A 17,498-nucleotide genomic window follows, 5' to 3' on the forward strand; every position below is an offset into this window, starting at 1 on the left:
AAAAGTTTATACGAACAAAGGCATAATTTTCCATACCTTTATCAGAATCTTAAAATTTTCTCAGTAAGTTCAATTCTGTGGTATTAAATTTTATTTCAGCATATGAATAGCCCTATATTAGGGTGTCCCAAAAAAATTAAAGTTGTTATTTTTGAACGCATACCCTCTAATTTTGTTTTAATAATGACAAAACACTTATAAAAAAAAATTCGTTTACTTTGGACAACTGCAACCCGTGCCGACTTGCATCGAAAGATGTCAGTACTTGTACATTAAGACGCCAGCGAGCAAACGTGTTGATGAGCTTGTAGTAACTTGCTATTTTGTTAGTAAACGAAAATCACTCGTTCAGGCAAGATGTTGTTAGATTTACGCACTTCTAAAAAGAGTATATTTTTAATAGGAGTCGTAAAACACCAAATATCGGGTTCTAAACTGCCATCTAATGGAAAAGTTCTTGAAGTTTTGCTCTACAATATCCGGAAAGTGAATTTATCTGTCAATATATACCAAATATAGCCATAGTTGGTATTAAGAGCTGTGTTTGAAGTAAAAATCAGTCAAGTGACTAAACACCCTGACATACGACTCTTCAAAAAGTTTCGAGATAACTGTAAAAATGTTGATCCCGATAAAATTCAGTGCTACAGAGAAAATCTCACATTGCACCTAACCGCTTCCGAAATCGATGATTTGCTTGACTTTTACCGTTCTGCACTGACAAAAAAAATACTTGGAGATAACTATTGAAAGTTTTTAAAACTCTGTGTGATAGTTTTAGGAGGAGATACAGCGAGAAAATTTAAAATTCCGCCTCCAGGTGCTCGATGTATGGCAAAGGCACTTTATTCCTTGAAAATATCATTAATTTGTGCGCAATTTAAAATTACCGGTAAGGATAAGGCGGAAATTTTAGACGTTTGCCTGTTCATAGTAACATCCTATGTCAAGCCATGGTTACAATGTATTATAGCAGTTAAAGCACCTTACCAGGACTTGTGCTTTTTGAAATCGATGAAGGCTTAGGAAAAAATTGATGAAAACATCTCAATGGCAGGTTTATTTCTGTTCAGAAAGCAGTTATGGTATTTGACCGATGAAGGATCTATTTTATCGCTGTTTGACGATGCTGTGGATCAAACAACTAAAATAAAAATGCTCGAAATATCAAAAAAAATAATTTATCAACCCATGACAAACGTTACATCCAATCGAAGGAAGATCTTGATGGTAAATTGTATGGTAAGTTTATTAAGTAGTTTAAATTATGTATTGTATTGAGGTTTTTGTTCATATCATAATTTAGTGACTTTTGTTTCAGAGAAAAATATTTACGACTTCATTTCAGTCAAGAGCAAGTATTTGTTTGATCGTCTGAAAACATATGCCAGTTTTCTTAACGAATTCCCTACGATGTGGTCAAATAATGCATCGTATCAAGAAGTCAGAAAGAAGGTGTCGCCGCTGAGGGTAGTGAATGATACAGCTGAAAGAACTGTTAAGTTAATGCAAGATTTTCATAGCTTAATCTCACGGTCGAAGAGGAACAAAAATAATTTTTGTTACGATGCGTTCAGGAACACCGGAAGATTTATCCTGACTGTAAAAAACAAACTATGGAGAAAAAATTTAATCAATAAACCATTTTTAAATATAAAATACTACATAATTGAACATTTGTGCATTTTTAAATTTTATTTATCTGACAAAAATGAAAGTTGAAAATCCTTCCATATTAACTCTGTACCATATGTTTGGCATCAAGTCGGCACGGGTTGCCGGTGTTTAATCAAAATAATATTTATTATATGAGTTATTGGGATCAAATGGAATAAAATAAGAGGGTATGCATATTTAAATTCATGAAAAAAAAATTCTTCCTTATGTCTTGGGACACCCTACCCTATATACATAAATAGACTGGACCACACTTACAATACTCGTTTTACGTTAAATGAAGGACTAATAATTGTACCTAAGCATTTAAACAAATATGGATAAAGAACACTGGACTACATGATACTTAGTTTCTTAAATATGTTACCTGCTGAAATAAAAAAATATACATTTGTAAAAACAAATATTATGTTGAAAAATTGGCTCGCTGAATGAAATAGTTTGTATTAGAGTCTAATACAAACTATTGGTAGATACTATCACTGTTGTGTATATGTTTTTATATTTTTAAAACAAATTGTTATTTTTTATTGTTATCACTGTTGTCATTGAGTAAAGATGGTTTTATCTTTTTTTAAATATTTTATTTGTGAAAAGTTGTCATCGACAAACTACTGGAAAGTAGTTAATTGGAACTTTTCTATTTTTTCTGTATTTTATTTTATTATTTATTGTAATATATATTTTGTCTTGCTTTCTTTAAAAAAAAATTACAAATTGACGTAACTAGCAGTTCGCTCGATTGGCGGAAGAAATGTTTCCATTGCAACCGGAATTCTTTACTCATCTTATATTTGTGTAGGAGTGTGTGCCAAGACCAAGTTGTTTGGCGGTCCGTCCTCTCTGCCTACCCCTGCGGGAAAACGGCGTGATGGTTAGTTAGTTAGTCTTATATTTCCACTAGGCAGCTCATTGCACCCCATTGCTCGCCACGTTTGAATAAATGGGCGTTACAATTGTATTCTTCAGAAAAATCACTAAGAGTACTGACAACTATGGACACGTGTTATTGTGTGTGGATTAGTACCACGTTAGTATTTTTTGTAATGGCTAAAAAGAAGGCAGCTCGATAAAGTGCAATTTATACATGTACATTAGTCAAGACGTGGTTTGACAGGGAACTTTTACCGTCCAAATATTGAAACATATTTTTCTAGTTGTATCCTACTGCTTTACGAGACAACCCACAACTAATAGATCATTATATTATTATATTATATATAATATTATCTTTTTAATAGTTTTCTTGCTTAACACAATTTACTTCAATATACCTACAACTTTAAAAGTTTTTTCATTTTATATATTTTACCAAAATGAACTAAAATGTTGAATGTTTATTACCAAAATGTAACCGGACTGCGATCAAAAACAGATAGTTTCCATTTTAATGTCACCAATAGCAACTATGATATTATTATGATAACAGAAACTTGGCTTGTCGACAGCATTGCCAGTGAAGAGCTATTTGACAACCGTTACCTGGTATTTAGGCGTGACCGTAATGAACAAAAACGGGGAGGAGGTGTAACGATTGCGTTGAAGAAGCACCTCATAGCTCATGAATGTAAGGATTTTAACATGAATGCTGAAGACATCTGAGTGACTGTTACGATTAATAATATCATAAAAATTCATTTATGCTGTGTTTACATACCTTCAGGAGTCAATCACTCACAAAATATAAATGAATTCATGGATAAATTATGTGAACTTCGAGGACTACATCACGATGATCATTTTGTCATATCGGGTGATTTCAACTTACCTCAAATTTACTGGTCTTTAAGTAATGGTAATAGTATGCAAATTACGAATGGCTCTAAATCTGAAATTATTTCCAAACTATCTGACACCCTTTCATTTACTGATCTATCACAGTACTGCACCTTTCCAAATAATAATCATACATACTTAGACCTTGTTTTTAGCTCAATCCCTGTAAATGTATCAAATACTGACCAGTATCTCATCCCCGAATGTAAGCATCATAAAAGCATTCTTGTTGACATTAACATATCTCTGGAAACTCCTATGGTGGACAACAAACGAACAATCAATCTTTTTAGGAAAGCTAACTTTGAAACAATAAATAACGTCCTTAGTAGTATTGATTGGGATGCAAAATTTTTAAACCTATCAACCAATACTGCTATTGACCGCTTTTATGCAATTTTATATGAAATCATTCGATTAAACGTCCCGTCTAAGGAAGCTCATATTAATAATTCTTATCCCTATTGGTTTAGTCCAGCCCTAATAAAACTGACTAAGGAAAAATATAAAGTGTTTAAAATGTGGAAAAGGTGGTCCAATCCTTTAGACTACCATGAATTCTGTATCCTTCGGTCAAGGCAAAAGAAATTGTCTAGAGAATGTCTTAAACAATTTATAACAAACGCTGAACTTAATATATCTCGTGACCCTAAAAACTTTTGGTCTTATGTTAAAGGAAAAAGAAATAATTCTGGTTTACCTCATGTTATGATACTGGGCGAAGTGATTGCTGAAAATCCTTTCGCAATATGTAACCTGTTCTCACAGCATTTCGTCTCCACCTTTAATTACAACACTATTTCCGATGTAAACTCTACCAACTATCATTTTGACAATCAAGTTAATATCTCCTCGGTATCAGTTTCAAAACAAAAAATAGAAAAAATAATCGATACTATTTCTAGCTTACTGGGTGCGGGTAGTGATAAAATTCCGGCTTTCTTTATCAAAATGTGTAGCAAGGTAATCTCGAAGCCCCTATTATTGCTCTTTCAATCCTCATTGAAAGAAGGTATCTTTCCTGATCGTTGGAAGAGTGCTCTCATCACACCTGTTTTTAAGTCTGGTGCTGAAAATGATGTCCAAAACTATCGACCGATATCTAAATTACCAATCTTTAGTAAAATTTTTGAAAAAATTGTTCATGATCAACTATATAACTGCATCGAGTCTGTAATATTCGTGAACCAACATGGCTTTATGAAAAAAAGATCGGTTGTATCTAATCTTGCCATTTTAATTGAAAATATTACTAAATCAATGGATGATCAAATCCAAGTTGACGTAATCTATACAGACTTCTCAAAAGCGTTTGATAAAATTGACCACAGTCTTCTTTTGTCCAAATTACTAGCTTTGGGAATTCATGGGGATTTATATAGATGGTTAGTCTCCTATCTTAATGGGCGCACTCAGGGAGTAACAATAAATGGCTTCATCTCTGAGATTGTAAATATACCCTCAGGTGTGCCCCAAGGATCTCACCTGGGACCGTTACTGTTTACAATTTTCATCAACGACATTATAAAATGCTTTAATTATGCAAATTTTCTACTTTTCGCTGATGATATGAAAATATTCCTGCCTATTAATTCTATAATTGACTGCTTTAAACTACAAGAAGATCTGTATAGGCTTAATGATTATTGTATCCGCAATCGTCTCGACATGAACACTTCTAAATGTTATGTAATTACCTTCACTAGAAATAAAATAAAATTTGACCATAATTATCATATAGCTGGCCAACTACTCAAAAAAGTTACACAAATTCGTGATCTAGGTGTTATACTTGACAGTAAACTTACATTTGAGGCTCATATTGATATGATTTTTAAGAAAGCCCTTAGAATGCTAGGATTCTTATTCCGTATTGGAAAAGAATTTAATAATATCATAACACTTAAAATATTGTATTTTTCTTATGTTCGCAGTCATCTTGAATTCGCTTCTCCCATATGGAATCCTCAATATAATGTTTGCATAAATCGCATTGAAGCCATCCAAAGAAAATTTGTCCATCATTTAAATTTCAAATTAAATTCAAACCTTGACGTAAACAGCTCGATGAACCTTTATGGACTTAAGCCATTAAAAACTAGAAGAGACTCCGCAGATAAATTATACGAGGCGTATCCAGAAAGTAAGTTTACTGAATTTTCGTAGGTTACAAATCTTTTTGTTGAAACAAAAAAAATTACATGGTTACCGTAGTACATATGTAAGCTATTTTTCGACATAGTCGCCATTCCTCTCAATGCAGGTGGTGAAGCGGGGGATCAAATTTTTGATGCCTTCCTCGAAATAGTTTCCCGCCAACACCTTCGTCCACTTTTCCACCTCCTCCTTTACCTCTTCGTCGGTTAAAAACCTTTTTTCACCGGTATACAGCTTCAGGGAGGTAAAGAGATAATAATCTGAAGGTGTTAGGTTAAGGGAATGCGCGGAATGGTTCAGGATATCCCATTTAAACGAAGCACGCAGTTCTTTCGTGGCGTTGGCCGTGTGTGGTCTGGCATTGGCGTGCAGCAGGCTGACTCGCTTTGTCAGCATGCCTCTCCTCTTATTATGAATCGCCTTCCGCAATTTTTTTAGGGTCTCACAGTATCTCGCAGAGTTGATGGTCTCCACTTGAGGCAGATATTCAATCAAAATTATGCCTTGACAGTCCCGAAACACGGATGCCACGATTTTCTTGGCTGAAATTGTGGTTTTGAACTTTTTGGTGGAGGGTGAAGAGGTGAGAACCGTTTTTAAACTCGCGATACCACTTGTACACACTCGTACAATTCATAGCTTTATCACCATATGCAGTTTTAACCCCATTATAAACCTCAAACGGAGGTTTTTCCTTCCAAACGAGATAATGAATGACGCCGCGTATTGCGCATTTGGCGGGAGATTGGATTGACTTTTTTCACGAAACTTGTTGTCGCGTTGACACTTCTCAACGTACTGACCTTGAACAGGTCTCGTTGCGAAGGGGAAGAGTCAGGCTACATGTAAGTGTAGCCAACATATCGAAAATAAAATTCATTCGGTCGTGAGAGCCTCAGTACACTTACTTTCTGGATATGCCTCGTATCTCCATAAAATTATCAATGGCTTTATTGATTGTTCTCCCCTTCTGTCTGAAATTAAGTTTAGAGTCCCGAACGTTAAAACTAGAGAAAAATCACTTTTTCATCTCCATAAATGTTCTACTAATATCAGACAAAATGCGTTTATATTCAGAGCCTGTAGTATATTTAGGTAATAAGAATTTTAATGATATGGACATATTCACAAGTAATTTAGGAACCTTTAAAAGATGTGTAATAACTAACATTAAATAATTTTAAATATTCTACTGGAAGTTATCATGTTGTTGCTTTGAATCCTTTCCAGTTACTTACTTCCAATTTATATTCATGTATTCAATTTAGTTGTAGGTATACACTTATTATATTGTTATTTTTGCTATTGTGTAGTGCTTTTATTGATTGCTGCTGTGTTGAAATTTTACAATACATTATGTTTTGAATTTTAGCTGGTTATTAGTATATCAGTTAAATTTAAATTTTTGAAATTTAGCTGGTTATTAGTATATCAGTTAACTTTAAATTTTTTTTATTTATTTGTGTTCCTAGATCTGTTATTATTTTTTATTTATTATTAACAATATTGTATTTTTTGTAAATCTCTCAGGCCACGGGTACAGAACCCTTAGTTTTTTTAATATTCTTTATTATTATTATAATTTTAAGTGAAAATCTGTTATGGGATTTTATCTTTATTATTTAGTTTATTCTTATATATGTAAATAATCTGTTGATTTTCCCAAATAAATAAAATAAAATAAAAATAAAATTTATCAATATATGTAATTGCCATTTTGTAATGTTCTTTAAATTACAAAGTAAATTTATTCGTTGGTATATATGGTTTGTCTTTTTCAAAAATATAGACTTTACTGATCGGTGATCACAAGTTTATGGATACTGTCTTTTTTCTCACAGACACGGTCTGCCGCTGGGCACATATTAGATTATTTCGGTCATTTCCGACTAATCACTCGAGCCGTCTCGAGCGACACCCGAAGGTCATGTACCAGCGTACCCACTCGCAGCCCGTCACGATGTTTTCAGTTTTTTTTTAAACATTAAAAACACAGACATATGAATATATAGACTAGAAATTAAAGGTGAGGGGTAAAATCAACTGTTGAAGAACGAAGGAGGTAAAGCTGACTGTGATTCGTCAATAAATCAATCTGACGGTATTAAGGCATCTCGCATTTTAATATCACCATTTAGTTCTTAAAAGTAAAATCTGCTTTTGAATGAATAGACATTTTTACATGGGAGCGCAAATTACTCGCCACGTTATGAACAAATTCAATTCAAAGTCCAAATTCGGCAAAAAAAAATTCTTCTATTTTCAGAGTCGAATATTTTGTTTACGTATTTAGTTAAGACACTTTTATAAGTGTTCATAATTTACTTCCCAGTAACAACGATGCGCACACTTGGGAATCGCTACATTCGACCAATGTTGGAGGGTTGTCACAACCGCTATGTTCCTATTAATAATAAAATATTGAAATCTTTAAGAAAGAAAAGTAAAACAACTAAAAAAACAAATGAAATTATATACACACAGTTTTTACCAGCGATTCCTAAGAGTATTTGGAGTAAAAATTTGGAAATCATTTTGCCTTCCGATGACATTTTTTCAATTAAAAACAAAAAACATGATTTTCTATCACACATCGCCACTCGGTATAACCTAGCGCATTACGTGATATGCACTTCTTCTCGTTCCAGCAGTACCGTACATACGAAAAGAGCGCGTACCTAAAACGTGGTACCTAAAGCGCAAAATGCAAAGGCACATCCCTGATTCTTATGCACACGGCTTTGTATTTTGCGTCCAGATGTATCTCGATGTGATAGTATATGTTTCTAAAACTGATCCATATTATACGATGTGAATAAGCTTAAAATAATGCTTACATATGGAATGTAATACGACAATTGGGTTTATTCTCTTTTTCATATCTATTTTTACAAGTTTTCATATCACAAGCCACCATTTTGCCGTGTTATTTCGTAAAATGCCTCGACCATAGCTCGACGCTAGTTCGAACAAGAATGATGACGTCACATTCTCAAGATTCACGGGAAGCCATACGCGAGCCCAGCCGGCTCCAATGGAACCGGTATGGGGAGTGGGGAATAATACGCTTTTAATCACTTAGGGCAGGTCTACTAATATTCATATGTCTATGATTAAAATAGTATTTTAACACAACAACTTCACATACTTATTCAACACTCTTACTAAATACGCTTAAAGAACACACCCTAGAAAAGAGAAGAAAAATAAATAACCTAACTTTTTTGTATAAAATTCGACTTAAAGCACTAAATCGAGCAATCATTCAAAATATATTTTTCTACAACGAAAATTCCAGGTCTAGATACAACACACGCGTACCTATTTCTCGCCTTCATATATTTGGAAACAAGTTCCCCTCATATATCGACATATTTATGTTGAACTGTCATTTTGATGAGATACCCGGTCACCGCCGTTGTAATTGCCAATCACATCCTGGGTTACAAAATCCTCTTGTTGGTTCTAAAGGCACAAGCGTAGATTCTTCACCAACATGGCCATGAGGTTCTGTAGTCTATTGCAAAATAGCCTCACGCTGCTGGACTCCAAAAGGATCCCTCTTAACCACCAGGATCGGCAGATGTCATCCGATTCAATCAATCGAATAGTCATTGGAGGGGACCCACCCTTTCCCGACGGCTGTGTGAGGAAACTGATTGTTTAACCTCCTTAGCCGCACACGTCAGGACTCTAATTTTTTTGTAAAAAGAAGCTACATTTATTTTAAAACGAATCTAGACCCTCGAATAGTCAATAGTCAATGCTCCATATGCAAAAGCTGATGCTCACAGAATTGGCGAATGTGTTCGTCGAACCTCAGTCAAGAGGAATGCCCGCCGCTCTGGGCTGGTGATAAAAGAATGCCACTGCTTTCAATGCAAATCAAAGATTCTAGCTCCCTCAGGTTTGGCAACTCTCCAAGTCAAAATTCCGGGGCTGTCAATTTGAGCAATAACAAAATGACAATGTGTAGGTACTAAAAGACCATAGATGCGATGTACGTAAAGTGATGCACACACCTTGTTACAAATCTTATACTTATGTAATAAAATGCAAATTTCATTTGTATTTTTTTCCTTTTTTGACTGAGATAACCACCATCTTAGTATTTTTCCAATTTATATAAATGTGTAAAAAAACACCTCAACCAGACAATTTTTATTTCAAAACCAATTAAAAGTTGATATATTTAGTTATTTATTTATTACACTCCCTAATGGGCTTTTCACACTACAAAGTTTAATAGTTGAGTATCACAGTTATTATAAATTCTACAAAATTAAAACAATAAAGGAAACATAATACAACGAAAAAAGAAAAAATAATAAATGTTACAACAAAAGCATATAATAAAATAAGATTCATTAGTAAAAATGATAAGAAGTCTCAAATAAATAGATTTTCAAAATAAAAAATAAAAATATATAAATTGCGGAAATTATAGATGTCTATTTGTGTCTAGATATATAAAAGAATTGAAATAAACAATATTTATATTGATTATTTTTAAGATGAAATATATCTCCCAGATCTAAATATTTATTTCCAAGACTGTGAAGTCTTGGAATCGGGGAATTTTGATAAGACAGTGTCCCGGTGTTGTAAAAATAAAAGGGTAGTAAATTTCGGCAAGACCTTTTGGTTATGTGGATGCTGATTAATTGGAGTAACTCAGGACAGTCAATTTTGTAATGAAGTATTTTATGTAATACTATTAAATCTGTGTTTATTCTTCTTTCAGAAAGTTGTTAGGGACAATTTATCTAGTAAGTAGTTATAATCAATGTTTTCTACAGGAATATTCAATTTATAGTTTAAATCTTTTCAATGTTATCGGAATGAATATTGTAAAAGGGAGACCATAACGTAGACTTATACTCTAGTTGGCATCTAACAATGTCTTTTAAAAAAAAATTTTAAAAATTAAAATTTTTTAGCAAATTTGTATTATTTTCCTGCATAATGTATCCATAAAATAAAATGTACGCATCGCACAATATTGTCTTTAAATAAGGAACTGATGAAAAAACAAACTCTTTTTAAAGATATAAGTTTTTGATCGATTCCTCAAAAAAAGTTGTCAGGGGGTATTGCAATTGGAACATGTTTCCAGATGAATAACCACTTAACGCCTCTTCACGTATACTACGACTCTCAAAAGGACTGTTGCGTATACATTTGAGAGCCGAAACGCTAGCCGATCCATTCATTTTGAGAAAGGAACGACGCAACCGCAAGCGGCGTTTCGCGCCATTTGCTGTTGCATCGTTCCTTTTCCATAATTCGAGCCTCGGCTTGCGTTTCGGCTTGAAAATGTATTCGTGCCATACTCTAGAAAATTTTAATTACAATTTTCTTTTTTGAAATTTAGAATTGCTTTATTCAATAGCTTTCTTTGTTAGATTATCATGAATATTATTCATTCATAATGTAGTGATTTTTATATAAAAAATAAATAATAATCCGCCTTTTCTGTATCATTTACACATTTCAATATTTATTTTTCACAGATATGCAAAATATTCTTTAATTTAATACCAATCACGCTACTGCACGATGAACTTACTACGTCCTTGTTGATGTGTGTGTATAAACTAAACTATCATCTAGATTTCTTTGTCTCGTCAATACAATTTGTTGATATACCTATCGAACAATATGCTTTTCCCATTACCCACAGCTGACGATCTACATATTTAAACAAAATTCAAATAATACAAGACAAAGATACTTTTGAGCACCCTTGTTATGCTGGCTTGTACCAGAAAACTGGAATTCAAAATCCTCTTGGAATTAATAATTAATCTTAGCGGCGAAAATTCATTGGATACTACCAAAGGTTCAAGCCGACATTCTTCACGAACATCGCCATGAGGTGAGCAAAGCAGGTATTCCATAATCAGTTAATTTAGTTCAATTGTCGAATGTAAAGCTCGAGGAAGCGATGATGCTCGGTATCAAACCATTGCTATCGTTTATGGAAAAGTCTCAGGCAATTATGCTTGCAAATGTGCCCATAATATCAGTAAAACGTCTTCTGATAAGAGACTGGCTATAGACTAGACTAAGAAAAACATTCAATAGATGTCCCATATAAATAAAATTTAATAGGTAGGTTTATCCATGACACGATTAAGATTATAAAAATATTTGGGTAGAACTTTGAATTCACACCAAAAACAAAAAATTTGGTTAAAATTGAAGAGTTTTAGTAATTTAAAAAAAATGGAAGCATAAAATTTATAAAAAAAAGGAATGTAATAAGGTGGCAATAGTACAAAAGTTAAGGTGGAGTGCTGGTAGATAGTCGGTATTTCAATGTGTTGTTATTTGTGTATATTATTCTAACTGTAATTTCTTTCACTCATTCGACTGTAACTGTAACATTTATTTATTTATTTAATTATCGTTTCTTTACATTGTATCTTTTTTTTAAAGTTATAATTTTTAACCTCACTAGGACAAGCCTGTGTTGAGGTTAATAATTTTACAAAATATTTAAAAAAAATAGTACAAAGATTATAAGAGATTTAAAATAGTACAAATATTAAAAAAATTAATTCAAATATTAAGATAACAATATTGTAACATTGACGTTTCTGTGAATTGGATACTTACATGGTACCTATCAGCCTATTCATTACAATATAATGCCGTAAACATGTAGGGTGACCATGATATTTAATTGCAATAAAAATGTAACAAACTATTTTTTTTTAAAACAGAGAAGAAAGAAAGAGAGAAAAAAAAATTACATTAAAAAAGAAAAGGATGAAAAAATTTACTTATTCAAAATATTATGCCACAATTTAAAAGGACAAAGATGAAACAGGACATTAAAATGGAATCACCTTACGCTGGCAAACCCTAGTGAATATCGGCGCGGTTATTTCAATATGCGTTCTTCGGCGGTCAACGTACGATTGATGTCGTAGTTTATTAAAACCATTCTCGAAAATTCGTGGTGCCAAAAATATGGTCACGTAGTGCGCCTCCAGCCCGTCGAAAATGATACGCAGATTTCATATCAGGGCAACTCTATCAATTTGGATGTCTATGGTATTTCTAAGCATTAATTATTATGGCGCAGTGTATGGAATTTTTTTTCAGGGACACTGGCACGATCATGAATCAAGTACTTGGGTTGAGTCACAGAGATAGTCTTAAGAATAAACAGTGCATTAATAATATAATATGACATCAGGTAAGGATCAAGTGCCACTATGAGTAGACAGTTATGCAACTTTCTATCCTCAATCCTCACTCTTGCGAAATAGGGGATTCGGTGCGGTAAGCTGCGGTAAGGTGCGGTAAGGTTAGTATGGGAGTAAGGTTTGACAGCCTCCGTGGTCAAGGAGTACAGCTCTTGACTAGCAAGCTGGAGGTCGCGGGTTCAAATCTTGGCGAAATTCTTTGATTAATATGTGTTATTTAACAAATTAGTTTCAAATAAAATGAAGTATATTTGCGGCATGTTCCAGACTGGAATATACTAAATTTCGCCCTGGTGTAAGACCACCATTCAGAATTGAAACACTGCTTGAAATGGTTTTAGCCGTGTTTGGCGACCATATCTGAAGAGCCAGGTACTACCCTACCTTATCCCTCCCCATTTCCTCCAACTCACCACTGCATTCAATCTCACAACATACCCCAATTTGGGATGCCATAGTCTCACTGGCTCCAAATAGTTTTGGAAAAAAAACTAAATATTTGTATTATAAAAAAGGCAAAGGCACGCTACCTCGCCTAAGTAATTCGAGTGTCATTGTTCGAATTTAAATTCAATACAGAGAATCTTTCGCGTTGTGATTTCTTGTTTTGATGTGTGTGACAAAATTAAATTATAAATAAAAGAGAGTTTGTTTAAATTGTTCAATAAAAAGAAAAAAGAGAATTGCACATCCGTATAATTAAATAATAATAGTAAACAGGGTTTCAGGGGGGGGGGGGGTAAAGTGCGCTAAATTTGGGAGGTGATCCTACATGATGGTAGAAATAAAGAAGAAAAAATAACTTTTTTAGTAATTCCTTGTTTCTTTTCCAAAGAAGAATATTTATTTTCTCACACAAAACAATTCACCTTTTTTACCTGAAAAATACCTTAAACCTTTTGAATTTCTTCTTCTATCGTGCAGAATTAACCCCGAAGTTAGTCCCCTTTAGCCCCGGACAACCTGCATTTGGTTGGCTATAGACGCATGACGAATCACTAATTTCGTACTTAAATCTCTACTAATACTTTCAGCGTGTTGACCGTGACGAGAAAGTAAAAACCTAACCATCGCAACACACGCAACCGCGTTGAAATAACAAAGTAATATTTATTTATTAATTAATTATTATTTATTTATTAAGTAATATTTATTTATTTATCAACAGTTCATATTCATCGTCATTTCAACAACCAAAATCATAACTTAATATTCGGCTGCACCACACATTCTACCTATAAATGCTGAGGTTGGTACGAGTATGTAGTGCGTGCTGAATGCAACGAAATAACTATCAGTTTCTGTATCGCTTTACCACAGTGATACTATGTCTGGTCAGAAATCCCCACATCTAAGGAATTTAGCATTTGAAGGGGATTTTTTTTAATTAGAAATCTTTGAAATTTAGAGCAACAGTAAAATCATGCATTTTGTTCGATGGCCATCTATGAGCGATAGCCAACGACAAAATAATTATTAGTTTTGCTTTATTATCTCAGCCTAGGCCTCAGCACGGGTAAACAACCCAGTGAGGCCAACATTACTGAATTGAAATATGAAATATTGTAAAAAAATGTATCAACAATTATATCCACGGAAAATCAATGCAAGAGAGAAAAACTCTTATAACGTAGTTAAATTTTATAACTACCTTCTACAATTATTTGGGCAACCCCCACCCCCCTCACTCCTGGTTTCGAAAATTTTGTGGGTGATTCAGATCAGAGGAATTAAGAATACTTCACACAAGCCCATCCTGAAATCTAGGAAAATGTAGGGATAAATTTTTTTTAGCATACCACCACTGATTTTAAAGCTTAGTTGTGATTCATTTATGCTTAGTTGGTTTCGCCTCGTCTAGATAGTCGTGTCGTTGAATGAGGTGAGGTATGTTGAAATATTTTATAAATAATATAGGCAAATTTTATCTTTACTTCATAACACCGCGATTTTTTTTAATTTTGTATGAATCTTAAGTTTGTTTACAATCCTTGCAATCCTGCAAGGATTGTAAACAACTGCAAAGCTAATCTACTGTGGGTATTCATCAAGGCGATCAATACTACAGGCGTGTTAACAGGTGATGTATGTTCTCACAGAAGTAAAAAATTTGCGTAAATAATTACAACATTTATTGTACTTAAAAAAAATTTAAGAGTTTTTTTTTTAATTTTCATAAAATCTATTCGACTCAACATAGTTCTTTTTTTGTTTGTTGTTTGGTTTATTATTCATTATTGAACCCCTTGAACTGCCAGTGCAGTAAGGATTTAGAATAAATTAATTTCAAATTACTCGAGTATATGTACTTATTACAATTTTCCTTTATTTTGTGAAGTAATTAGTATTATTGCATTGTAGGAGGTTTATAATGCATATTTATTTGCCTGCAAATTGATTAATATCGTTATGGCAGCCGGACGCGTCCTCCAACGCGTCTTTCTACCGCTTTGTTTTTTTTGTTTAGTATTTTCAAGGGAAATTGGGCAATTTCCCTTTGAAATTTTTTTAAAAATCAGTTAACCAACATTTTAAATAAACGTAACAACCAGTAATCAGAACTTTATAGTAATGTGATTAGAGTGCAGTGTGTCAAAAGTGAATAATCGAAAATTCTGCTAAAAAAAATTCGATATTCGCTGATCTTGAACTTGGGACGAGGATCGGTAACTGTAGGTAAGCCAGATGTTTTCAACGGAATTCTCGGAAACTCTGAAGGCTCTAACAAATGTTTCGCTAAGCCCAGGGTAATTTATTATCCCGACCGTCACTTTTATTGCGGGCACAATGCACCTCTACTACAATCACCAGAAACAAGATTATATGGAGATGAATGATGGACTGGCCGAACGTCACAGCGGTGCTGCCAAAGTCTGTTATCTACGTTAGGATATTGTGTCAGCTCTCGATTAGCAGCAGACACATACTTGGACGGATAACAAACCTCGTGCGGGCACTGTTGGTGGACGCGGTGCACTCTTTCGCTGCAGCAGCTGGTCCTGTTTCTTCACCACCTAGGATTCTTGCTGCAGAGTCTCCATCTTCTATCTTCGTGTCACCTTTTCCTGTACTCCATTTTATTTAACATAATTTCACTTTATTTTTGTAATATTTATATTTTTTGTAATAGATGAATCACTTGTAAAGCCCCCCTGAGTTGATATCTACAAAAGCGGCGCTATACAAATTGTCTAATAGATAAATAAATATAAGTGTTGTTGTCAAGTCTTAACCAAATATTTTATTAGAAAGGAGGTAAACACAAACATACAGTGATTATTATTTAAACCGTTATATCTCTAGTAGATGCACTTGAAAATTTGAAAAAAATTCTCAACAATCTTTATAAAGAGCAAGTGATCTCCAGGTAAGTATGGTCCTGTGTATTAACTGCATGTACAGAATATAAATTAATTTTAATATATACACGTTATAACGTCGCATCACGTGTCAAACGGATTGTAAATATAGTTTTGTATTATTGATCGACAAACCAATGGATGCAATCTGTTAGGTTGGTTTGGGTTATGGTGATGGTTTGCCTTGTCTAGAAATAAGACATATATTTGTAGAGCGGGCATTAAAAACAGTAAAATATCAAAACTGATCACATCGCTCTTATTTGCTATTTAAGTTTTGTTTAAAAATCTATTTCGGTCACCAGTATTTTATTTGTATTTATTATTAACCAAAGAATATCTCAAATATAATTATTCAGACTAGATATTCAACAGTAGTCTGAATATCTACAAATAGTAGATATTCAGACCGTAAATGTTATTAAGGATATTTGTAATGTTTTTTTTGGTAAACATACGCATAATGAATACATACTTAAATTGAACACGAATGTATTAAAAATAATTTGCTCATAGTCACGAAAGGAAAGAATCGAGGTGGAACCCTTGTGAAAACAGCGAACGCATAATATCTAATCTACTAGAGTTCTAAATTTGATATTTCTACAATTTATCTATTTTTTAATTCGCAATTAAGTCGTTTATATAATATACCCATCGTTTAGACGCAAACACACTTGACATAAGCATGATAGTAGCCATAGTTTGAAGTCTAAAGAAATGTAAGCAGATCTTAGAATGAAGAACTCTTGTACAGAAATTGGCTAGACATTTTAAGATTGTCCTGGCAATTGAATACTGATATTATTTATTTTATTCAGGGTGTCTAGGGGTAAAGTGCGCTTACTTTGGAGGATGAGCGTTTGTCTGTTTGTTTCTGTACAGACAGTAAAAGTAAAAACAAAAAATAAAAATAAATCAAAATTTCAACGCTTTCAAGTAGTTTTTAGGTAAAAAAAGTTCGATAATTTGCAATTCTTTGAAAAAATATTTTTGTTTTGGAAATAAATTTGGATTTTTGTCGAAAAAAGTCATTTATCTTTTTGCTTCTACCATCACGTAGAATCAACTTCAGTTAGCAGATTTTATCCCCGGACACCCTGTGTAATATATCAGTAACTAGATCTGGAAAGCAACTGCACATTTTATTTTTTTGTTCATCAAAAATACGGCAGTTAGACATGGAACTGATAAACGTAGGACGTAATAAGATTTAATGATGTGAAATTAAGGTTGCTGAGACTTATTTATTTTAAAAAATTATCACATAAAAAACATAAACAAATTTTAAAATCCAAAAATGATGCAACAC

General features: G+C 33.3%; 1 protein-coding gene across 1 annotated transcript in view; it reads right to left on the reverse strand.

Annotated features, from left to right (window-relative positions):
- Positions 1–17,498, reverse strand: part of LOC149411363 (neuroligin-4, Y-linked-like) — an 887,216-nt gene that overhangs the window by 620,812 nt on the left and 248,906 nt on the right. The gene's annotated exons all lie outside the window — the stretch shown is intronic.

The sequence above is a fragment of the Hesperophylax consimilis genome, chromosome 26, assembly GCF_061612785.1.
Source record: "Hesperophylax consimilis isolate HC1 chromosome 26, BYU_Hcon_1.0, whole genome shotgun sequence".
NCBI classification, from domain to species: domain Eukaryota; kingdom Metazoa; phylum Arthropoda; class Insecta; order Trichoptera; family Limnephilidae; genus Hesperophylax; species Hesperophylax consimilis.